Here is a 26,160-nt window from a genome sequence, read left to right on the forward strand (position 1 = left end):
TAGTCTCTGATTCCACCCCCTGGGGAATGTGAAGGAGTTCACTGTTACCGCAGCGGGACGAAGGAACACCAGACGAATACATGGCCTGCACGGCACTCCGAGGGCTTGCTCTCATTACCGCCGAGTGGTGACGGTCCTGCCTCTCCAACAGCAGCTCTGATAACCTCTCCAGCAAGGAGAGGATGCGGTTCCTTGTTACTGCTGGGTACGGAGGAAATTCTGGGCTCAGGGTAAAAATCCCAGCTTCCCACTTGGTCTTCTCTGACACCACCTTGGTTTGAGCCATTGGGGATTACGGCCTGGCAAGAGCAGAAGTCTAGACTGGCTACGTTTGCTGATGGGGGTATGAAGTGGGGGCTGCACTTTTTATCTGTGGTGTTTGACTGGAAGAGGTTGTTGCCTAAAAGTTTTCAGTATTGCTAGGATGTCCTTTATCTTTTGGTTAGAGTAGGTTTGGGGGGACTTTTCTGTTTTCCCCTTCTGGTCTATGCCCATTAGTGTTTCTGAGTTGCCAACTTCACTAGTACCCATTATGGGGTAAGGGAAAAAGAAACCCAGGGAGCTTGCCATTGTTTTTTCCCATTGGTCCCAAGTTCCTAGCTAGTCTGCTGTGTTCTGTCGACTTTTCAGTCTCCTTATATATATTTCTTTGATTTCTTTACTTTTATTTTTTAAATTTCTTGTTAAGGTATTATTGATATACACTCTTGGAAGATTTCACATGAAAAAACAATGTTACTACATTTACCCATATTATCAAGTCCCCACCCATACCCCAATGTAGTCACTGTCCATCAGTGCAGTAAGATGCCACGGAGTCAACTATTCGCCTTCTCTGTGCTACACTGTTCTCCCTGTGATCCCCCCACACCAGGTGCACTAAAAATAATACACCTCAATCCTCCCTCCCTCCCTCCCCGACCCCTCCCCTTTGGTAACCGCTAGTCCTTTCTTGGAGTCTGTGAGTCTGCTGCTGTTTTGTTCCTTCAGTTTTGCTTCGTTGTTATACTCCACAAATGAGGGAAATCATTTGGCATTTGTCTTTCTCTGCCTGGCTTATTTCACTGAGCATAATATCCTCCGGTTCCACCCATGTTGTTGCAAATGTAAGATTTGTTTCTTTCATATGGCTGAATAGTACTCCACTGTGTTTATGTACCACATCTTCTTTATCCATTCATCTACCGATAGACACTTAGGTTGCTTCCATATCTTGGCTATTGTAAAAAGTGCTGTGATAAACATAGGGGTGTATATGTCTTTTTGAATCTGAGAAGGTGTATTCTTTGGGGAAATTCCAAGGAGTGGAATTTGTGGGACAAATGGTATTTCTATTTTTAGTTTTTTGAGGAACCTCCAGTGTTTTCCACAATGGTTGAAGTAGCTTACATTCCCACCAGCAGTGTAGAAGGGTTCCCCTTTCTCTGCATCCTCACCAGCATTTGTTGTTCTTAGTCTTTTCGATGCTGGCCATACTTACGGGTGTGAGGTGATATCTCATTGTGGTTATAATTTGCATTTCCCTGATAATTAGTGATGTGGAGCATCTTTTCATGTGTCTGTTGGCCATCTGAATTTCTTCTTTTGACACCTGTCTCTTCATTATCCTCTGCCCATTTGTTAATCGGGTTATTTGCTTTTTGGGGATTGAGGTGTGTAAGTTCTTTACATATTTTGGATGTTAACCCCTTGTCGGATATGTCACTTACAAATATATTTTCCCATAGTGTAGGATGCCTTTATGTTCTGTTGATGGTGTCCTTTGTTGTACAGAAATTTTAGTTTGATGTAGTCCCATGAGTTCATTTTTGCTTTTGTTTCCCTTGCTCAAGGACATGCATTCAGGAAGAAGTTGCTCATGCTTATATTCAGGAGATTTTTGCCTATGTTGTCTTCTAAGAGTTTTATGGTTTCATGACTTACATTCAGGTCTTTGATCCATTTCGAGTTTACTTTTGTGTATGGGGTTAAACAATAATCCAGATTCATTCTCTTGCATATAGCTGTCCAGTTTTGCCAACACCAGCTGTTGAAGAGGCTGTCATTTCTCCATTGTATGTCCATGGCTCCTTTATCATGTATTAATTGACCATATATGGTTGAGTGTATATCAGGGCTCTCTAGTCTGTTCCCCTGGTCTATGGGTCTGTTCTTGTGCCAGTACCAAATTGTCTTGATTACAGTGGCTTTGTAGTATAGCTGGAAGTTGGGGCGCATAATCCTCCAGCTTTATTCTTCCTTCTCAGAATTGCTTTGGCTATTCAAGGTCTTTGTGGTTCCAAATGAATTTTAGAATGATTTTCTCTAGTTTGTTGAAGAATGCTGTTGGTATTTTGATAGGAATTGCATTGCATCTGTACATTGCTTTAGACAGGATGGCCATTTTGACAATATTAATTCTTCCTATCCATGAGCACGGGATGTGTTTCCATTTATTGGTGTCTTCTTTAATTTCTCTCATGAGTGTCTTGTAGTTTTCAGAGTATAGGTCTTTCACTTCCTTGATTAGGTTTATTCCTAGATATTTTATTCTTTTTGATGCAACTGAATGGAATTGTTTTCCTGATTTCTCTCTCTGCTAGTTCATTGTTAGTGTATAGAAATGCCACAGATTTCTGCATATTAATTTTGTATCCTGCAACTTTGCTGAATTCAGGTATTAGTTCTAGTAGTTTTGGAGTGGATTCTTTAGGGTTTTTTATGTACAATATCATGTCATCTGCAAACAGGGACAGTTTAACTTCTTCCTTGCCAATCTGGATGACTTATTTCTTTGTGTTTCTTCTAAACATGGAAGTTTTATTCCTTGATTCTTTGTAAACATGTCGATTTCATTTCCTATTCTAGGCATACTCTGATGACACTAAGCAATCGCTCTGGTACAGAAACACATCATTTCTAACTAGTCCATCAGGAAATCAGACACAAGTGCTTTTAAATGACACAGATTTTAGGAGAAAAGTTGCTTCTAAACCTTGAGGGAAACTATGTAAGTCAGTCTCTTACCATATCTTTCCTTTCTGATGTTTAATCTTTTGCATTAGGTCCCCTCCATCACAATATTCCATCACAATATACAGATGTCCTTCAGCTAAAACAAGTGGAAGATACTTTAGGAAAGCAGAGTGGCCATAATGAAATCCAGAAATGCATGAAGGTGGGGGATTCACATTTACCTTCAAATGATTCTTTAAAGGCAACAATATTGGGGTGTTTCATTTTCACCAGGAGAACAGCCTCCTTCCTAGAATTCTGTGTATCAAAGAAAGACTAAAAAGAGTTTAAGCAAAATTAACACCTCATTTTAAAACAGATGGCTTTCCAGTAATTATAGCAGAATTTGTAAGAAAGGCCAATGCTAGATCAGTTTCACAGCACTACATTTTGACCCAACGTAAGGCATTAAATTCTAGAGAAAATATATGGCAGTTTTTCAACGATAGCTGTATTTTTTGCATGCTTAAGCTGACCCTTTATATCCTTACAAGTATAGAATGTAAACTAGCTCTAACATCAGCTGAAGCATAATGAGATTTGGAGAGCCAGTATGTCCTTATATATAGTAAATAGCATATATAAGGTGTGTGTGTATATATATATATATATATATATATATATTTATACACACACACACACACACAAGGTATATATATTATATATATAATAGTATATCCTTAAAGAAAGACTAGGGATTCCCTGTTTTACTGCCTGTATTACTTTATCAGTCCACTGGCTCAGATTAAAACGAATAGACTGATGTATCACTGCAGCAACAAAGGTAGAAGATGACTTGCAAAAGTAAGTTTCCAAAACTGTTTATCCCCTAACTTACTGTAGGGATGAAATCCTGAACGGCTTACCTTACACTTAAGAAACTACCATGGATTAGGTACAGCACGAAGGTTCGTCAGCACCGAGAACTCATTAAAAACACGAATTCACAGGCCCACCCAAACCTGCTCCAACAGAAACCCCAGGGGAGGCTCAGCAGTACGTTTTAAACCAGCCCTCCAGGAGACTGCTGCCGCTGCAGGATCACCAAAGGACGCCAAGAGTGCAGTGGGAAGAAAATACGCAGCACTTCACAATGTGGGGCGGGGCGGGGGGCACCGGGAAGGCAGCGGAGCACAGAGGAGACAAGCAGTGACTCTCTAGCATCTCACTACGCTGCTGGACAGTGACTGTGATGGGGTATGCGGTGGGGACTTGGTAATGTTGCTCATGTAACTGTATATTCATGATACCAAAAAAAAAAATACGTAGCACTTGAAGAATTGTATTAATTTGTATGTTTTTTAATTGATCAAAACATTATTAAACAGCCTCCATGACAGATTCTCTGATGATTATGGTACACAGGGAGAAATCAGCAACTTCCTCACCTCAACGGGGGAGCAAAACCCATAAACTGACTGACAGAACAGGTTCCCTCACACCAAAGTCTTCATTGTGTTTTTACTTTCCTTTTTCATTAATATTGCACCTGAGTTGCTTTTGGCAAAGCTTCCCTACACCCTTACGCACATAAAACTGGAAATTATTACAAATCATTCATGCTGAGATAAAAAGCAGTCGCCGCCCAAACTCTATTTCTCTCCCTTTTTGGTAATGACAATATCCTAACATTCACATGAAATATAACAAGAGCTCGTAACGCTCATGAATAAACCCATTACATCTGCATGCAGCAATTCCATATTACATCTCAAGATCTTATTTTCCTATATAAAGCACATGTACATGTTCGACATGAGGTAATTGCTTTAGCAGTGACCTTGGGAAGCCTTATTTCCTTGATGGCAAACATCTGATTACTGCTTTCCTGCTGAACCAAAAGGGCTCTGCCGAAGGAGCCCTCTCCGTTCCCTCTCAGGACCGAGTACCCATCCACGCTGGGGGACGCACGAGCCGGGCTCCACTCGTGCAGTCTCCATGAGTTCTGCTAACCTGTACACAAAAACAGAAACATAGGAGAATTAAACTTATTTTCAAACAGCAGATTTAATTCAAAATAGCTCTAATCATCATAAGACAACAGCAACGCATTCCTTTTCTCATTCAACAGGTAGGCATTTAGCCCGTGCACTGGGTTTTTAAATCCTGAACAAATCTCTCCTGGGCCCTGCCACCGCACATGCCCCGCCACCGCACATGCCCCAAAGCACACGGGACCACAAATTCAGCCAAGGCAGGATGGCAAATCTTACAGAAAGAGTTCTGCCAGGATACAGCAGAAATGCCCAGGAGTCAGGAAGAGGATAATTCAGCTGAACCCTAAAGGTTGAATGGAAATTGGCTAGGAAAAGAGGAGGGAAGAGTGGTCAAGGCAGAGGGAATTGCACATGTAAGAGCAAGAGATTGTGTTCAGTTCCAAGAACTGAAAAAGGACTGTAATAGGCCGATAAGGCAGACAAGGCCTTGTCTGAAGGCTACTGTAAGCCAAGTTCAGGTGACTGGATTTTATCCTGCAGGTCACTAAAGGGCTGTCTCTGAAATGTTTTAACCCAAACAGCGTATCTGCATATTAGAAAAAAATCACTCTGGCTGCAGAGGGAACGCACCAGACAGGAGAGGGACAGGCGGGCCAGAGTGGGGCTCCAGCCAGCAACAGAAAAGGCAGGGAAATGATGGAATAGAGTAAGGTGGTGGCGATGGGAATGAAGAAAATGGGAAGGAAATATGTAGAAAGGTTTTTGGTGACAGGATGTGGGGGACAAGTAGGCAGAAGGGGACAAGGCAGACTCCCAGATTTCTGGCATAACCTGGCTGATGATATTCTATCAGGAGAACGGAAAGGCACATGGCTGTGTGTGTGTGGTTTTCCTGATTTTTCTGGCAGCGGGAGTAAGGCAGGACTGGGGAAAGGCATGGAGAAGGGAGACATAGGCTCCTTTCTGGTTCACATGGAGGTGGAAATGTTAAGAGTCCGAACATTGCTCTCCCGTTCTGTGTTTCCAGGGTGAAGCAGCTACTTGCATTGCTTAATACACAGAGAATGAACATGAAGTTCCTAATACTTTGCCTAGTACACCAGAGGGCCTGGATACATGGCAGCTCTTACTATTAAAAGCTTAGAAACGCGATGCTTTCTTCCATTACCGTAAAAACACCAGAATGAATTTACTTGATTTTCAGAAAGCTTACTTGCAGTGCATGCTTTTTTTTTTTTTTTAAATCACACCACAAAGAATTATGATGCAGATAACATGGCAGGTAAAACAAAAACCACAAACTAAAACCTATTGTATTGGAACTTGTAAAACTTCATTTGTGTTTCTGTTCATCATAAAATTAACAGGAAACTCTCAAAATAATTTATGCACATAACACATCAAATGCATTTTCTTCAAAAACAATTTTCAAGAACATTTAGGTCTTTCAGTATAGTTAGGGACCTGAAAGAAGTTAATTCTTTGCCACTATTCTCACTGACCTATTTATTACAAGATTTAACAAGGGGTTGAGTTTTCCCACATTTCTATTCTTTTTTCTATTCTCTATAATGGACAGTAACTGATAAGCAAGCACAACCACTGACTCTTCTTACCTGAAAGTCACACTGGGGCTTCCCGCCTCACTCGTTCATTACTCAACTCTGCATCCCTACATTCACCCAAAGACCTGCCTGCGCTCCAGCATGCCAATCCCCTTCGCACACCAACACCAAAAACTAATAGTGTTACCATTTACCCCGGGAACTCTACTCCTAGGAATTTACCCTAAGAATGCAGCAGCCCAGTTTGAATAAGACATATGCACCCCTATGTTTATCATGGCACTATTTACAATAGCCAAGAAATGGAAGCAACCTAAGTGTCCATTGGTAGATGAATGGATAAAGAAGATGTGGTACATATACACAATGGAGTATTATTCAGCCATAAGAAGAAAACAAATCCTACCATTTGCAACAACATGGATGAAGCTAGAGGGTATTATGCTCAGTGAAATAAACCAGGTGGAGAAAGACAAGTATCAAATGATTTCACTCATCTGTGGAGTATAAGAACAAAGAAAAAAACTGAAGGAAACAAAACAGCAGCAGACTCACAGAACCCAAGAATGGACTAACAGTTACCAAAGGGAAAGGGACTCGGGAGGATGGGTGGGAAGGGAGGGATAAGGGCAGGGAAAAAGAAAGGGGGCCTTATGATTAGCATGTATAGTGCGTGGGGGGCATGGGGAGGGCTGTGCAACACAGAGAAGACAAGTAGCGATTTTACAGCAGCTTACTACGCAGATGGACAGTGACTGTGAAGGGGTATGTGGGGGGGACTTGGTGATGGGGGAGCCTAGTAAACATAATGTTCTTCATGTAATTGTGGATAATGATAACAACAACAACAAAAAAACCACAATGAGATATCACCTCACACCAGTTAAGATGTCCAGTATTGAAAAGACTACACAAAAAATGCTGGCAGGCATGTGGAGAAAGGGGACCTCCTACACTGCTGGTGGGAATGTAAGCTAATTCAACCATTGTGGAAAGCAATATGGAGGTTCCTCAAAAAACTAAAAATAGAAATTCTATTTGACCCAGGAATTCCACTCCTAGGAATTTACCCAAAGAATATAATGTCTCAGATTCAAAAACACATATGCACACCTATATTTATTGCAGCACTACTTAAGATAAGGAAGCAACCTAAGTGTCCATCACCATGCTCTTGGCTAGGAAGAATTAATATCGTCAAAATGGCCATCCTGCCCAAAGCAATATACAGATTTGATGCAATCCCTATCAAATTACCAGCAACATTCTTCAACGAACTGGAACAAATAGTTCAAAATTCATATGGAAACACCAAAGACCCCGAATACCCAAAGCAATCCTGAGAAAGAAGAATAAAGTGGGGGGGATCTCACTCCCCAACTTCAAGCTCTACTACAAAGCCATAATAATCAAGACAATTTGGTACTGGCACAAGAACAGAGCCACAGACCAGTGGAACAGATTAGAGACTCCAGACATTAACCCTAAGTGTCCATCAGTAAATGAATGGATAAAGAAGAGGTGGTACATATACACATTGGAATACTGCTCAGCCATAAGAAAGAAACAAATCCTACCATGTGCAACCACATGGATGGAGCTGGAGGATATTATGCTCAGTGAAATAACCCAGGTGGAGAAAGACAAGTACCAAATGATATCCCTCATTTGTGCAGGATAACAACAAAGAAAAACTGAAGGAACAAAACAGCAACAGACAGACTCCAAGAAGGGACCACCGGTTACCAAAGGGGAGGGGTGGGGGAGGCAGGGAGAAGGGGATTCAGGGGTATTATGATTGGCACAGATGGGGTGGGGGTGGGGATCAGTGGGAAGACAGTGTAGCACAGAGAAGGCAAATAGTTTACTCTGTGGCATCTTACTACACTGATGGGCAGTTAACTGCAATGGGGTATGGGGGGACACGATAATGGGGTGAATGTAGTAACCACATGGTTGTTTCATGTGAAACCTTCATGAGAGTATATAGCAATAATACCTTAATAAAATACATAAAAAAAGGAAAAAATCTTACTTCTTGGCGAAAAGTGAATCTCTGGCTTACTACACTGTTGGACAGTTACTGCAATGGGGTATGGGGGGGACGACTTGATAATACGGGTGAATGTAGTAACCACATTGTTTTTTCATGTGAAGCCATCATAAGGGTGTATATCAGTAATACCTTAATAATAGAAAAAAGAATCTTACGTCTTAACTTCCTGGGTGTTAAAATGCAATCTCACCTTCAAGATGGGATCTTCCTAACTTTTACTATGTTGTCTGTGCCTGGGCTTACTTGCCGTATTAATTGCCCACGTTATACATTACTTGATTAGGGGCTCGAGGAGGAAAAGCACCATCCGGGCAAAGTTAAAGATAAGCCGGGCCTTTTAGCAGGCTAAAGTAAACTTTACAATAGCCTCATTTAATTGACACCATGAAGACATGGGCCATGCTGAGGTATTTTCTTATCTGGGGCATGTTCACACATTCCAGGCCAAGTTACTCCTGGCTTTTCAGTTTTAACTCATCTTCACTGAACAAGCTTATACTCCTACTAGTTTTGATATTTTACTTTAGAGAATTAATGTGACTGACTCTGCTCAACTGTTTTATACGTAGTTTTGGTGTCTTTTCCCAGAGGCCCTCACGCTACGCTGACTACACGCAGGGTCCGTGTCTCAGAGTCTCTGTGGCTAGTTACAAATTACTCAGCTGCAGGCAACAAACATCTATGACAGAAAGAGAGGACTTTTTAAATAGAAGAAAACGCACTGTCTATTCCCAGACCAAAGTCAAGAAACTTCACTCCCAAATAAAAAAAAAAAACGAGAGGTACCTCATGAAAAAACTTTTAATGCTAAAGGCGCTGCCTCCGGGCGGCCTCTCGCCAGCCGCCCCGCCGCGGGTCACACCTGAACTCCAGCTCGCCCGGCCCTCGCCCTCGAAGTCCCCGCTGAAAAAATCCACACACGGCAAGACGCCCGCCGGCCTCCAAATCTGCGCGGCCCGGCCCGTCCCCTCCGCCTGCGGCCCCGTCCCGGGCGGCGGTGGCGGGGCGGCGGCGCGGCCCCAGGCCGGGCGGAGAGCTGCCGCCCTCACCGCCCGGTCCTGGACGGAGGAGCAGCGGCTTCAGCGAGCCCCGCGCCCCTGTTCCGGCGAACTTCGGCGGCGTCGCGGACGGCCGCTCTCGGCGCACTTGCTCCACCTCCCTCCCTCCCCGGGCGGCCCATCCGGCGGAGCGGGTCGACTCCCGACCCCGGCCGGGCCCAGGAAGCCCAGCACCCGCGTCAGGCGCTTCCCGGCCACACCAGCGACGCACTGCCCGCCGAGCAACGTGCACGGCCGCCCCCTCACCGGCTCCACCGCCAATTCAGGAAGACGCAGGGGTCCCCGCGCCGCCCCGAGGGCACGTACCTTCCAGCCCGCAGGGCTGTCGCTGTCGCTTCATCCTTCAAGTAGGGCCCGCTCGACGGCGTCAGGCTGGAGGTGGCAGAGGTGCACTGGCTCAAGTCCGGCAGGGGCAGCGGCTCCAAGTCAGGGGCGATCGACGCCCTCCGCCCGCCGCCGGAGAGCCGCGAAGGGGCAAGTGCGGCGCCGGGGACCCAGCGATCGCGAAGAGGTGCTCCGAGGCTGGGGAGAGAGGTCGGTGCCGCCAGCGCATTGTCGCCGGGAGGAAGGAGCAGCCAAGTACAGCGCGGCTCCAACATCAGGTCTCCGCCGGCCCGCAGCAGCACGGACAGAACCGTTGGTGCTCCCTCACCCGGAGGCTTTCGCGACGATACTGACGGTTAAATATGGCGGGGGGCGGGGGGTCTCTTTCTGCAGCTACTGCGCAACCGCCGGACCAGTGTGTTCTATGGGCGCGCCCAATGGCTGCCCGCCATCGACTGTCGGCGCGTTCGGCCAGTGAGCTCGCGGGGTCTCGCGCAGGCCCGCCCCCGACAGACGTCCCTCACGGCCAATGACTGAGCGACGTCCCGGAGCAGGCAGCCACTGTGGGCGCTCGCAAAATACGTGTGTCCGATGGCTGGCGCAGTAGCTGCAGGTTCCGCCGCCGCCGCCGCCGCTCTATTCAGCAATCACTAGTGTCCCGAGCGCCGCCGGGAGAGGGAGCTCCAGGGTCTCCGTCCATGCTTCAGTCGGCCTTCCCGTGCTGGAGCGGTCCGGCGATTCCGGTCCGTCGTCCCATCCTCACATGGTGACCAGCGGAGATCAGATGACCAGCGGACATCAAAACAGTTGAGCGCAGTCAGAGTCACATTAAGTCTCCTAAGTAAAATACCAAACTAGTGGGAGTATAAGCATTGTTCAGTGAAGATGAGTTAAAACTGAAAAGCCGGAGTAACTCGACCTGGAATGTGTGAACATCCCCCAGGTAGGAAAATACCTCAGCATGGCCCATGTCTTCATGGTGTCAATTAAATGAGGCTATTGTAAAATTTACTTTAGCCTGCTAAAAGGCCCGGCTTATCTTTAACTTTCCCAGATGCTGCTTTTCCTCCTCGAGCTCCTAATCAGGTAATATATAACGTGACCAATTAATATGGCAAGTAAGCCCAGGCACAGACAACATAGTAAAAGGCAGGAAGATCCCATCTTGAAGATGAGATTGCATTTAAACACCCAGGAAGTTGAGAAGTAAGGTTCTTTTTCTGTTATTATTAAGGTATCACTGATATACATCCCTATCAGGGTTTCACTTAAAAAAACAATATGGTTACTACATTCACCCATATTATTGAGTCGTCCTCCCCATACCCCATTGCAGTTACTGTCCATCAGTGTAGTAATATGCCAGAGATTCACTTTTTGACAAGAAGTAAGATTTTTTCTTTCACTTATTTATTTTATTAGGGTATTCTTGCTATGTACTCTCATGAAGGTTTCACATGAAAACTATGTGGTTACTAAATTCACCCCGTTATCGTGTCCCCCCATACCCCATTGCAGTCACTACCCATCAGTGTAGTAAGATGCCACGGTCAACTATTTGCCTTCACTGTGCTACACAGTCTTCCCCCTGCCCCCCCCTCACCCCATGTGTACCAATCATAATACCCCTGAATCCCCTTGTCCCTCCCCTTTGGTAACCTCTAGTCCCTTCTTGGATTCTGTGAGTCTGTTGCTGTTTTGTTCCTTCAGTTTTTCTTTGTTGTTATCCTCCACAAATGAGGGAAATCATTTGATACTTGTCTTTCTACCCCTGGGTTATTTCACGAAGCATAATATCCTCCAGCTCCATTCATGTGGTTGCACATGGTAGGATTTGTTTTCTTATGGCTGAGTATTATTCCATTGTGTATATGTACCACCTCTTCTTTATCTGTTCATATACTCATGGACAGTTAGGTTGCTTCCATAGCCTAGCTATCTTAAGTAGTGCTGCAATAAACATAGGGGTATATGTGTTTTTGAACCTGAGACATTATATTCTTTGGGTAAATTCCTAGGAGTGGAATTCCTGGGTCAAATGGTATTTCTATTTTTAGTTTTTTGAGGAACCTCCGTATTGCTTTCCACAATGGTTAAATTAGCTTATATTCCCACCAGCAGTGTCGAAGGTTTCCCCTTTCTCCACATCCTCACCAGCATTTTTTGGTTAGTCTTTTCAATATTGGCCATCCTAACTGGTGTTAGGTGATATCTCATTGTGGGTTTTATTTGCATTTCTCTGATTATTAGTGATGTGGAGTATCTTTTCATGTCCCTGTTGGCCATCTGAATTTCTTCTTGGGAGAACTGTTCATATCCTCTGCCCATTTTTTAATCGAGTTATTTGCTTTTTGGGTGTTGAGGCGTGTGAGTTCTTTATACATTGTGGATGTTAACCCATTGTCAGATAGGTCATTTACAAATATATTCTCCCATACTGTAGGATGCCTTTTTGTTCTGTTGCTGGTGTCCTTTACTGTACAGAAGCTTTTAAGTTTGATATAGTCCCATGTTTTCATTTTTGCTTTTGTTTCCCTTGCTCGAGGAGATGCATTCAGAAAAAAGTTGCTTGTGTTTATGTTGAAGAGATTTTTGCCTATGTTATCTTCTAAGAGCTTTATGGTTTCATGACTTACATTCAGGTCTTTGGTCCATTTTGAGTTTGCTTTTGTGTATGGGGATAGACAATAATCCAGTTTCATTCTCTTGCATGGAACTGTTCAGTTTTGCCTACACCAGCTGTTGAAGAGGCTGTCATTTCCCCATTGTATGTCCATGGCTCCTTTATCGTATATTAATTGACCATATATGGTTGTGTTAATATCTGGACTCTCAATTCTGTTCCCCTGGTCTATGGGTCTTTTCTTGTGTCAGGACCAAATTGTCTTGATTACTGTGGCTTTGTAGTAGAACTTGAAGTTGGGAAGCGAGATTCCCCCTGCTTTATTCTTCCTTCTGACGATTGCTTTGGCTAGTCTGGGTCTGCTGTGGTTGCATATGAATTTTTGAACTATTTGTTCCAGTTCGTTGAAGAATGCTGTTCGTATTTTGATAGGGAATGCATTGAATCTGTAGACTGCTTTAGGCAGGATGGCCATTTTGACAATATTAATTCTTCCTACCCAAGAGCATGGGATGAGTTTCCATTTATTACTGTCCTCTTTAATTTCTGTTTAGAGTGTCGTGTAGTTTTCAGGGTACAGGACTTTCACTTCATTTTTTAGGTTTATTCCTAGGCATTTTATTCTTTTTGATGCAATTGTGAATGGAATCGATTTCCTGATTTCTTTCTCCTAGTTCATCATTCGTGTATACGAATGCAACAGATTTCTATGTATTAATTTTGTATCCTGCAAGTTTGCTGAATTCAGATATTAGATCTAGTAGTTTTGGAGTGGGTCCTTTATGTTTTTTTATGTACAGTATCATGTCATCTGCAAACAGTGTCAGTTTGACTTCTTCCTTACCAATCTGGATGCCTTTTATTTATTTGTGTTGTTTTCTTGCTGTGGCTTGGAAGTCCAGAACTGTGTTGAATAAAAGTGGGGAGAGTGGGCATCCTTGTCTTAGTCCCGATCTTAAAGGAAAAGCCTTCAGCTTCTCTCTGTTAAGTATGATGTTGGCTGTGGGTTTGTCATATATGGCTTTCATATGTTGAGGTACTTGCCCTCTATAACCAATTTGTTGAGAGTTTTTATCATAAATGGATGTTGAATTTTGTTGAATATTTTTTTAACATCTATGGGGATGATCATGTGGTTTTTGTACTTTTTGTTGATGTGGTGGATGATGATGATGGATTTTCAAATGTTGTACCATTGTTGCAATTCTGGAATAAACCTATTTGATCATGATGGATGATCTTTCTGATGTATTTTGAATTTGGTTTGGAGTATTTTGTTGAGTATTTTTGCATGTATGTTCATCAGGGATATTGGCTTGTAATTTTTCTTTTTTTGTGATGTCATTGCCTGGTTTTGGCATTGGAGTGATGCTGGCCTCATAGAATGAGCATAAGTCCCTCCTTTTCTACTTTTTGGAAAACTTTAAGCAGGATGGGTGTTAGGTCTTCACTACACATTTGATAAAATTCAGCGGTGAAGCCATGTAATCCAGGGGTTTTTTTCTTAGGTAGTTTGTTGATCACGAATTCAATTTTCATTACTGGTAACTGGACTGTTCAGATTTTCTGTTTCTCCCTGGGTCAGCCTTGCTAGGTTGTATTTTTCTAGAAAGTTGTCCATTTCTTCTAGGATATGCAGTTTGTTAGCATATACTTTTTCATAGTGTTCTCTAATAATTTTTTTTTCTGTGGCATCTGTAGTGATTTTCCATTTCTCATTTTTTATTTTGTTTATGTGTGTAGACTCTCTTTTTTGTTGATATGTCTGGTTAGGAGTTTATTTTATTTTCTCGAAGAACCAACTCCTGCTTTTATTGATTTCTTTCTACTGTTTTATTTTTCTCTATTACATCTTTTTCTGTTCTAAGCTTTATTATGTCCCTCCTTCTGACTTTGGGCCTAAATTTTTCTTCTTTTTTAGTTTCATGAATTGTGAGTTTAGACTGTTCATATGGGATTGTTCTTCTTTCCTGAGGTAGGCTTTTATTGCAATATACTTGCCTTCGCTGCATCCAACACAGATTTTTGTGGTGTTGAATTATTGTTGTCATTTGTCTCCATATATTGCTTGTTCTCTGTTTTTATTTGGTCATGGATCCATTGGTTGTTTAGGAGCATGTTGTTGAGCCTGCATGTGTTTGTGGGCTTTTTCGTTTTCTTTGCATAATTTACTTCTTCTTTCATACCTTTGTGGTCTGAGTAGGTGTTTGTTACAATTCCAATCTTTTTACGGAGGCTCTTTTTGTTGCCTAGGATACGATGTATTCTTGAAAATGTTCCATGTGCACTTGAGAAGAATGTGTATCCTGCAGTTTTGAGTGTAGAGTTCTGTAGATGTCTGTTAGATCCATCTGTTCTAGGGTGTCATTCAGTGCCTCTGTGTCCTTACTTATTTTCTGTCTGGTTGATCTGTCCTTTGAGTGGTGTGTTGACGTCTCCTAAAATGAATGCATTGCATTCTATCTCCCCCTTTAGTTCTGTTAGTGTTTGTTTCACATATGTAGGTGCTCTTGTGTTGGGTGCATAGGTATTTAAAATGGTTGTATCCTCTTGTTGGACTGACCCCTTTATCATTATAAAATGTCCTTCTTTGTCTCTTGTTGCTTTCTTTGTTTTGAAGTCTATTTTGTGTGATCAAGGTACTGCATCTCCTGCTTTTTTCTCCCTATTGTTTGCATGAAACATGTTTTTCCATCCCTTCACTTTTGGTCTTTGTATGTCTTTGGGTTTGAAGTAGTCTCTTGTAGGCAGCATATAGATGGGTATTGCTTTTTTATCCACTGTGTAACTCTGTCTCTTTTGGTTGGTGCATTCAGTCCATCTACATTTAGGGTGATTATTGATATGTACCTACTGCCATTACAGGCTTTGGATTTGTGGTTACCAAAGGGTCAAGGGCCGCAGTACCTCCCGGGCCTGCTGCACGTCCCTAGGGGGCGAGGCGTTGTAGGAAGCCGCCCGGGCCGGCTGATCTGTCCGAAATTGCTAGTGGGCGGGTCAGCGAGTTAGAAAACAGGCGCGGGGTGGGGGCGGGGCGCGGGGCCGCGAGCCTCCTCCCCTCGGCCAATCAGCAGCTTCGGCAGCCCGTGGGAGGGCGCACTTTCTTCCCTGCACCCGGCGGGGAGGACGACGGCAGCGGCGTCCCCTCAACTGCAGGCGGACTCCTCAGGAGCCGCGGCGCGGCCCTGGCGCTGGCTGCGGGGCCGCCGAAGGCGTTCTGCCGGAAATTTCCCTGCTTACAACCTCGCCGCCGCCGCCGCCGCCGCGCTCCTGGAGGCCCGCCGCTGCCTGATAACGGGCCGCTCTGCTGCACCGTGGCGCCCGAGAGCCCGGCCAAAGTTGAGCGCAGGCTGGCGGCGCGGGTGGTGGCCGCTCCGGACGCTCCAGCTGCACTTGCTCCAGGCGCTGGTTCAAGGTAGGACGGGGCGCTGGCGCGGGGTCCTCTGAGGAGCGGGCCAGTGGTGCGCGTGGCCCCCTGAGGAGGGGACCGGTGGGGGTGGGGGTGTCTGTTGTGATGTGGCCGCCAGGCATGGGTGTTCTGTGAGTCTGCTGCTGTTTTATTCCTTCATTTTTTCTTTGTTGTTATACTTCACAAATGAAGGAAATCATTTGGTACTTGTCTGTGTCCGCCTGGCTTATTTCACTTAGCATAATACCCTCTAGCTCCATCCATGTTGTTGCAAATGATAGGATTTCTTTCTTTCTTATGGCTGAATAGTATTTAATTCTATATATTTACCACCTCTTCTTTTATCCATTCCTCTACTGATGGTCACTTAGGCTGCTTCCATATCTCGGCTCTTGTAAATAGTGCTGCAGTAAACATAGGGGTGGCACATGTCTTTTTGAATCTGAGAAGTTGTTTTCTTTGGGCAAATTCCTAGCAGTGGAATTCCTGGGTCAAATGGTATTTCTATTTTTAGTGTTTTGAGGAGCCTCCGTATTGCTTTCCACAATGGTTGAACTAGTTTACATTCCCACTAGCAGTGTAGGAGGGTTCCCTTTTCTCCACATCCTCGCCAGCATTTGTTGTTCCTAGTCGTTTGGACACTGACCATCCTAACTGGTGTGAGGTGATACCTCATTGTGGCTTCAATTTGAATTTCCCTTATTACCAGCGAGGTGGAGCATCTTTTCATGTGCCTGTTGACCATCTGAATTTATTCTTGAAGAAGTGTCTGTTCAGATACTCTGCCCAATTTTTAATTGGATTATTTGCTTTTTGTTTGTTGAGGTGCGTGAGCTATTTATATATTTTGGATGTCAACCCCTTATCGGATATGTCATTTATGAATATATTTTCCCATACTGTAGCATGTCTTTTTGCTCTACTGATAGTGTCCTTTGCTGTACAGAAGCTTCTTAGTTTGATATAGTGCCACTCGTTTATTTTTGCTTTTGTTTCCCTTGCCCAGGGAGATATGGTCATGAAGAAATTCCTCATGTTTATGTCTAAGAGATTTTTGCCTGTGTTTTTTCCTAACAGCACTATGGTTTCATGACTTAGATTCAGGTCTTTCTTTAATACATTTTGAGTTCACTTTTCTATATGGGGTTAGGCAATAATCCAGTTTCATTCTCTTACATGTAGCTGTCCAGTTTTGCCAACACCAGCTGTTGAAGAGGCTGTCATTTCCCCATTGTGTATCCATGGCTCCTTTATCGTATGTTAATTGACCATATATGCTTGTGTTAATATCTGGACCCTCAATTCTGTTCCCCTGGTCTATGGGTCTTTTCTTGTGTCAGCACCAAATTGTCTTGATTACTGTGGCTTTGTAGTAGAGCTTGAAGTTGGGAAGCGCGATTCCCCCTGCTTTATTCTTACTTCTGAGGATTGCTTTCTAGTCTAGGTCTGTTGTAGTTGCATATGAATTTTTGAACTATTTGTTCCAGTTTGTTGAAGAATGCTGTTGGTATTTTGATAGGGAATGCATTGAATCTGTAGATTGCTTCAGGCGGGATGGCTATTTTGACAATATTAATTCTTCCTACCCAAGAGCATGGGATGAGTTTCCATTTATTACTGTCCTCTTTAATTTCTGTTTAGAGTGTCTTGTAGTTTTCAGGGTACAGCCTTTCACTTCATTTGTTAGGTTTATTCCTAGGTATTTTATTCTTTTTGATGCAATTGTGAATGGAATTGTTTTCCTGATTACTCTTTCTGCTAGTTCATTGTTAGTGTACAGGAACGCAACAGATTTCTGTGCATTAACTTTGTATCCTGCAACTTTGCTGAATTCAGAGATTAGTTCTAGTAGTTCTGGAGTGGATTCTTTATGGCTTTTTATGTACAATATCATGTGTTCTGCAAACAGGGACAGTTTGACTTACTCTTTACCAATCTGGATGCCTTGTATTTCTCTGTTTTGTCTGATTGCTGTGGCGAGGACCTTCAGTAGTATGTTGAATAAAAGCGGGTAGAGTGGGCCTCCTTGTCTTGTTCCCGATCTTAGAGGAAATGCTTTCAGCTTCTCACTGTTAAGTATGATGTTGGCTGTGGGATTGTCATAAATGGCCTTTACTATGTTGAGGTACTTGCCCTCTATACCCATTTTGTTGAGAGTTTTTATTACGAATGGATGTTGAATTTTGTTGAATGTGCTTTCAGCATCTTTGGAGATGATCATGTGGTTTTTGTCCTCCTTTTTGCTGATGTGGTGGATGATGTTGATGGATTTTCTAATACTGTACCACCCTTGCATCCCTGGAATAAATCCTGCTTGATCATGATGGATGATCTTTCTGATGTATTTTTTTTTTTTGAGAGGGCATCTCTCATATTTATTGATCAAATGGTTGTTAACAACAATAAAATTCAGTATAGGGGGTTCAATGCTCAATGCACAATCATTAATCCACCCCAAGCCTAATTCTCGTCAGTCTACAATCTTCTGAAGCATAATGAACAAGTTCTTACATGGTGAACGAATTCTTACATAGTGAATAAATTCTTACATGGTGAACAGTACAAGGGCATTCTGATGTATTTTTGAAGTCAGTTTATTAATATTTTGTTGAGTATTTTTGCATCTATGTTCATCAGGGATATTGGTCTGTAATTTTCTTTTTTTATTGTGTCTTTGCCTGGTTTTTGGTATTAGGGTGATGCAGGTCTCATAGAATGAGTTTGGAAGTATTCCTTCCTCTTCTACTTTTTGGAAAAGTTTAAGGAGGATGGCTGTTAGATCTTCACTAAATGTTTGATAAAATTCAGCGTTGAAGCCATCTGGCTCAGGTGTTTTGTTCTTAGGTAGTTTTTTGATTACCATTTCAATTTTGTTGCTAGTTACTGGTCTGTTCAGATTTTCTCTTCTGCCTGGGTTAGCCTTGGAAGGTTGTATTTTTTAAGAAAGTTGTCCAATTTGTTAGCATATAATTTTTCATAGTATTCTCTAATAATTCTTTGTATTTCTGTGGTGTCCATAGTGATTTCTGTGTTTTCATTTCATATTCTGTTTGTGTGCAGACTCTCTTTTTTTCTTGATTAGTCTGGCGAGGGGTTTATCTATTTTGTTTATTTTCTCGAAGATCCAACTCCTGCTTTCACTGATTCTTTGTATTGTTTTATTCTTCTCGATTTTACTTATTTCTACTCTAATCTTTATTATGTTCCTCCTCCTGCTGACTTTGGGCGTCATTTGTTCCTCTTTTTCTAGTTGTGATAATTGTGAGTTTAGGCTGTTCATATGGGATTGTCCTTCTTTCCTGAGGTAGGCCTGTATTGCAATATACTTCCCTCTTAGCATGGCCTTGTCTGTGTCCCACAGATTTTGCGTCGCTGAATAATTGTTGTCATTTTTCTCCATATAGTGCTTGATCTCTCTTTTTATTTCGTCATTGATCCATTGGTTATTTAAGAGCATGTTGTTAAACCTCCATGTGATCGTGTGCTTTTTCGTTTTATTTGTGTCATTTATTTCTAGTTTCATACCCTTGTGGTGTGAGAAGCTGCATCATTTTTGGGGGCTCGTCTGGGATAACTTCGGAGGTGAGTGTCAGCATCCAAGCCTGCCTTTTCTTTCACTGTCCTTATAGAAGGAAGCCGTTTGTGGCACATAACATCGGGCGCTCGTCAGCCACTTAAATGGAACTAGCCCGGCTGCTGACCTCAAAGTCTCGAGCGCCAGGTTCCCCTGCATCTCCCTCAGTGGATCCCCCATCTCCCTTGGGAGCCGAGAAAGTCACCTGAGTGGAGGCCAGGATTCCCCTTCAGAGGCATCTCCCTGGATGCGAGGGACTGAGGAAGGCCGTGGGCACCTGTGAGAGTCTAGGCTGAGGCTGCACTTCAGCGGCTTCTCAGAGGCCCGCGTGTCTAGAATCAGACCCCGAAGGCCCGACTGGGTATCCGTGAGGAGTGTCCCTCTTTCTGTCTGCCTGACTTCCAGCCTACTTCTCCAGGCCGCCCTGGCCTCTGAGTGAGGCAGGGGGCATTCCTAACTCTCTTCGAACTTCATCGATTTCACAGAACCCCATGCCAACCACCGCAAGGTGGGAGATCTCGCTTCACTTTTATTCCTGTCTAAATGGTATTCTTTTTTTTTTTTGAGAGGGCATCTCTCATATTTATTGATCAAATGGTTGTTAACAACAATAAAATTCTGTATAGGGGAGTCAATGCTCAATGCACAATCATTAATCTACCCCAAGCCTAATCTCATCAGTCTCCAATCTTCTGAAGCATAACAAACAAGTTCTTACATGATGAACAAATTCTTACATAGTGAATAAGTTCTTACATGGTGAACAGTACAAGGGCAGTCATCACAGAAACTTTCGGTTTTGATCACGCATTGTGAACTATAAACAATCAGGTCAAATATGAATATTCATTTGATTTTTATACTTGATTTATATGTGGATCCTATATTTCCTTATTATTATTATTATTTTTATTTTTAATAAAATGCTGAAGTGGTAGGTAGATGCAAGATAAAGGTAGAAAACATAGTTTAGTGTTGTAAGAGAGCAAATGTAGACGATCAGGTGTGTTCCTGTAGACTATGTGTTAATCCAAGCTAGACAAGGGCATTATAACATCCACAGATGCAGAAGATTTCTCTCAAAACAGGGAGGTGAGGTTCTAAGCCTCATAAATGGTGTTCTTTTTATCTAATAAAAATGTGTCTGTGCACCCGTTCGCCACCTAAAAAACAATTATCGTCGGGTACCAGTCTTAAGTCTTGTTGAAAGTTTCCTGGTGTGTGCCGTCCATGATTCCCACCTGTGGATAAATGGGAATGTCAGGGAGTGGCTGCGTGGAGCTCCTGCTTTCCTCTCGTAAGCTGTGGGCTGGGACGGCAGACCGGACTAGTAGACAGTGGTCCTTGGATCTCGGCTCCGGCCGATGGATCCGATGGTGCTTAGTGAACCTCCGTCTAGGCTGCTGCCTATGGGAGAGTCACAGATGACCCCTGACCTCTTGTCTCACCGGTGAGATTTCTTACAGTGTGTGACTAGCACGGTGATTCCCAGGCAGTGGCAGAAACTGGTGTTGAAGTGTACAGACGCCCCCCAATAAATGTCCGTGCCAGCCTCTGAATTTTATCTCTGGCTTTGAAAAAAGTTCCTTGCTCCTCATTCAAAGCCGTCCTGTTAGGGCTGCGCCCCTTTCTCCTGTATAATGTGAATGAAGTCTGTGCAGTAGTCAGGCTGAAACCTGAGTCCAACATGTAAATGGTTCTGTGCTATTGACCTCCCTTCCTTAGAGGCAGCCATCCTGGGGCTGTGGCATTTCCCTACGTGTAGCCCCAGGAAAGGGAAGCAGGCTCGTGAGTCTGACCAAAGCTCTGACAGGGAGATGTCAGACAGTCCCTGCACTTATGGGACAGGCAGGGGGCTCTCAAGGAATGATCCCGAGTGTACTATGCTAAAGCTTGTTCAGAGAAAACTAGGATCTAGATTACAATTCCCAAAAGACGTAAAGTGGGAGCACACTGGTAAGGTCACACTAAAAATCCATAGTTCTGAGGCGACTCTTGCTTAGTTGGAAGGCAAGAGGGAAATCAAGGCAAGGTGCAGGCCACAGTGGTAAGGAGTGGTGAAAGCCAGTAGGCCTGGCAGAGGAGGTGATTGACCACTATCACTCAGGCTCCAAGGTGAGGGGACGCCCTCACGGAGAGAGAGGCTGACCGGGTGCTGGGTGTGAGGCCCCACACAGGGAGCACCCTGGCTGGCCTGCAGGGGCCGAGGCACGTGCAGGCCCCGTAGGTAGGTGTTTGTGCCTGTGTGCTGATGTCACCCCCATGGTCCTGCCTGGTGGCCCTTCTCCAGAGAGCATGGGTAGTCACAGGTAAAGGAGCCTCCTTTTGGGGACACCCTGGGCTGGTGTTGGTTAGTGGTCCTTTGCTTGCTGAGGTGGCAGGCCAGCTAGCTTGCTGGGAAACGGCTCCCCTCTGTGCTGTCAAGGTGTGGACATGGCTTTTCACTGCATTTAGGCACTTAGATGTGAGTGAGGTTTATTTGAAATGGAATAGTAGCTTTTAGAGCTATGTTTCTTTCTGTTCGTATGAAAAAGGTGCTGAGCCTAAGGAGTTGGGTGAAAGTGGCAGGAATTCTAAGAATATTTATGTCCTTGCATTTCTGTTTAGGGAAGTGATTCTGAAGTAATTTTTTACTCATATATGAAAGTGATGAGTAAAGTCACATTAAACATGTCGAGATGAAGTGATAATGTAGCAGAAATAAAGCCCCTACACCTTGGCCTGATACACAGGAGACACACCATTGGCGCTCTTTGCTCTCCTGTCCTGGTTCATTACCTTAACTAACTTCATGGTTCAGAGTGGTCCCATCCACATTTCAAGCAAAGTCTTTCTAAAACTGTATAGAAACACTTGTGAGGATATCCCCAGAGGGTAGTAGAAAAATTACTCTTTCTGATCACTGTTTGTTTGCCAGTTGTTCTCTCTGCCCCGCGTTCCTTTCCTATTTCTGCATTTCCTGCGATTGCAGACCGAGAGGGGCAGTGGTGCGCGTATCTGCTAGACGAGCCTTTGGGGCTGTTCAGGGGCCGTGTTTCTGTGGTGTTGGCAGTGCTCTTACCTTAAACATAGCTTGTTCTCTGAAGTATTCACGCGGGGTTACTTCTCTTATGCAATCAAAATTGTAGAAAAACCATTAGCTTTTTCTGATCTCAGTTGTATTTCAGATCTAACCCTATTTCTTAGGCATGTTATATGTTCCTTTTGAATTGTAAACATAAAGCAACAGATCACTTTTTATGTTCACCTACATCATTAGCTATAAAGAATTGGAGCAATGTGTAAATTTCATCAAATTGTGGAGCATACCAGTGTTCTAGCTTTGAATAATTCTGTGTGATCACTTAAGAATCACCTACGTCTTAGCACACAGTTTACCAGCACCTACCATCATTTGCAGGAATGTCTGCCAGTTCTAATTTGATTTTTTTTCACTGTTTGCTCACTTTCACCTAGGAACTGATGTTTAAATATGTTTTAGACATTTTCTGATTAGAAAATATCGAGATGAAACATAGAACATAGAATCTCTTCATGGTCACATGTTCTGTTCTCATTATTTTAATGTGAGTATTTGAGTTACAGACACTTGATTTTGTTTCATTACTGATGAAATATAGAGATATTCTTGGAGTTTGTGAGCCAGTCACACTGGACCATTTTATTTTATGTTCTTTTAAGCAGTCTTTTGAATATGTTCAGCCATGAAGTGAAATACACACCCACAGTATCTGAATCTCTACATATATTTATGATGACATTTTTTCAGAGGGACCCCAGGACACAGCCATACCAGTGAAACAATGACTTATAAAAGACCCTACCAAATAAGATTATGTATAATAAGTAAATAACACACATGCTTTCTCCATTAAATAAGGAAACTGTAACACAGTTTGGAAATTATGTATCTTCTGGGGTTAATTATTTCTCTGTGACATAAATAGTATCTTTAAAAAACAAAACAGTAGAATTATTTGACAATCAAAATTAATAGTTCCTAGCAGATAGTTTAAAGATAATAAGTGGTAAACTATAAAAAGTGTTTTAGGACATTTTTATTTTAAGATAGTTTCAGATTTACAGAAAATTTGCAAAGATAGGGCAGGTTTTCACAATTTGCTCAGATCACCTCCCCTCTTGCTACCATCGTTACAGTTCATTGTTACAGTTACAGACAGTGATGCTGCACTGTCACCATCCGCCATCGATTCTTTCCCTCAGATTTCCATAGTTGGACCCTTTCTTGAAGATCCAGTTCAGGACACCTTAGTAAATCCAGTGACCTCGTCTCCTTCGGACACTGTGTGTTGTTGGTGTTTCTGAGACATTCTTTGTTTTGGATGATCTTTTCCATTTTCAAGATTCTTTGCCATTAATATTGTAGAATTTTTCCCCGCTATTCTCACTTAAAGTAACATTTCTCTTGTGATTACTTGGAGTTGTATTTTATGGGGAAGAAGGTCACAGAGGGCAAGTCCAGTTCACAGCACCTCATGTCAAGGGCAAGTGCTCTGAAGGAGACTTACATTGTTGATGTTGTCCCAAATGGCAGGATTTTTCTTTCTTTCTTAAAGCTGAGTAACATGCCACTGTGTGTGTGTGTTTGTGTGTGTGTGTGTGTGTGTGTTTCACGTGTTCATTCATGTATCTACGGACATTTAGGCTGCTTCCTTATCTTGTCTATTGTAAATAATGCTGCAGTGAACATAGAGACGCATATGTCTTCTCAAATTAGTATTTTCCTTTGCGGTAAATAAATAAAGCAAAATTGCTGGGATATATGGGAGTTTTATTTTTAATTGAGGAGCCTCCACACTGTTCTTCACATTGGATATACCAATTCCCATTCCCAGCAATCAAGGGTTCCTTTTTCTCCACATCTTTTTCTAGTTACTTTTTGTCTCCAATTCGAACTTCCATTCTAAAAGATTTGAATTGAGATCTCATTGTAGTTTTGATTTGCATTTCCCTGACAGTTAGTGATACTGAGACTCTTTCCATGTGTCAGTTGGCCATCTACATGTCTTCCTTGGAAAAATGCCTGTCTAGGTCCTCTGCCCATTTTTTAAATTGGAATACATTTTCAGTAGTAGTTGTAGGAGTACTTTGTTTTATATGTTAACCCCAAATTGAATATGTCATGTGGTAACATCTTCTACCATTCAGTACATTATTCTTCTGTATGGTTGATGGTGTCCTTCGCAGTACAGAGTGTTTTAGTTGGATGTAGTCCCCTTTGTTTATTTTAGCTTTTATTGTCATTGATTCAGGAGAGAGATAAAAAAAAACGTTGCTAAGACCAGATTCGAAGAGCTTGCTGCCCATATTTTCTTCCAGGAGTTTTGTGGTATCAGGTCTTACATTTAAGTCTTTAATTCATTTTGAGTTTCTTTTTGGATATGTTTTAGGAAAGTGGTCCTCCTTTTATGTAGCTGCCCAGTATAACCCACACCATTTATTGAAGAGATTTTTTCCCATTATATATTCTTACCTCCTTTGTTGTAAACTAACTGACCGTGTAAGTGTGGATTTAATTCTGGGCTCTTTAGTTTGTTCCATTGATATAAGGATCTGTTTTTGTGCCAATACCATAATGTTTTGATTACTACAGCTTTGTAGTATAGTTAGAAACTGGGGAGCATAATACTTCCAGCTTTGTTGTTTCTCAGTATTGGTTTGGCTGTTCGGGGTCTTTTGTGGTTCCACAGACATTTTGGGATTATTCTAGTTCTGTGAAGAATATGATAGGTATTTTTTTTCAGGATTCTAACCTTCTTTATATTCTCTTTTTATTGGTGAAGGGGATAACTTGGTACATTCTTCAAATTATAAAATAATTTAGTCACAGGGACGGAAATATAGAATAGGTAATGTAGCTCCTAGCATTGTGATATCTTCTTATGCTATGAGTACTTTGACAGAGATTGCATTGAATCTGTAGTTTGCTTTCCATAGTGTGGACATTATCACAATACTAATTCTTCCAATCCATGAGCGGGGTTTATCTTTCCACTTATTTGTGTAGTTCAGCTTATTTCATCAGTATTTTGTGGTTTTGAGCATATAGTTATTTTACTTCTGTAGTTAAATTGATTCCTAGGTATTTTATTCTTTCTGCTGCATTTCTAAGTAGGAATAATTTTATAATTTCTTTTATTTTGCAATCATTTTTAGTGTGTAGAAACACAACAGACTTTCGAATATTGATTTTGTATCCTGCACCTTTATTGAATTCATTTACTACTTGTAATACATTTTTGGCGAATGCTTTTGAGTTTTCTGCATATAGCATGAAGCCATCTGCAGATAGTGACAGTTTTACTACTTCCTTTCCAATCTGAATATCTTTTATTTCTCTTGGCCAATTGCTGTGCTACGACTTTGAGTATAATATTGAACAAAAATGGCAAGAGAGGGTATCCTTGACTTGTTCCTGTTCTCAGAGAAAAGCTTTCAACTTTGCACTGTCAAGTATGATGGCTGTGGGTTTGTCATATATGTCTGTTTTTATGTTTAGGTGTGTTCTCTTTATACCCACTTTGTTTCAAATTTTATCATAAATGTATATTGAATTTTGTCAAAAGTTTTTCTGCATCTGTTGAGATGATCATATTTTG

At 42.5% G+C, this 26,160-nt stretch overlaps 2 long non-coding RNA genes across 2 annotated transcripts in view; one reads left to right on the forward strand and one right to left on the reverse strand.

Moving 5' to 3' along the window:
* Positions 1 to 4,274: 4,274 nt before the first annotated feature.
* On the reverse strand, positions 4,275 to 11,411 carry LOC140845579 (uncharacterized). Its single transcript, XR_012124425.1, has 2 exons — positions 9,917 to 11,411; positions 4,275 to 4,947 (listed from the first exon to the last, which is right to left on the reverse strand). It is a non-coding gene; the product is annotated as an uncharacterized lncRNA (long non-coding RNA).
* Positions 11,412 to 15,939: 4,528 nt separating this feature from the next.
* Positions 15,940 to 26,160, forward strand: part of LOC140845584 (uncharacterized) — a 35,401-nt gene continuing 25,180 nt past the window's right edge. The window contains exon 1 of the long non-coding RNA XR_012124430.1: positions 15,940 to 15,972. This is a non-coding gene — a long non-coding RNA (uncharacterized lncRNA). The remainder of the gene's footprint in view (positions 15,973 to 26,160) is intronic.

Source organism: Manis javanica, chromosome 13, assembly GCF_040802235.1.
Source record: "Manis javanica isolate MJ-LG chromosome 13, MJ_LKY, whole genome shotgun sequence".
Lineage (NCBI taxonomy): Eukaryota > Metazoa > Chordata > Mammalia > Pholidota > Manidae > Manis > Manis javanica.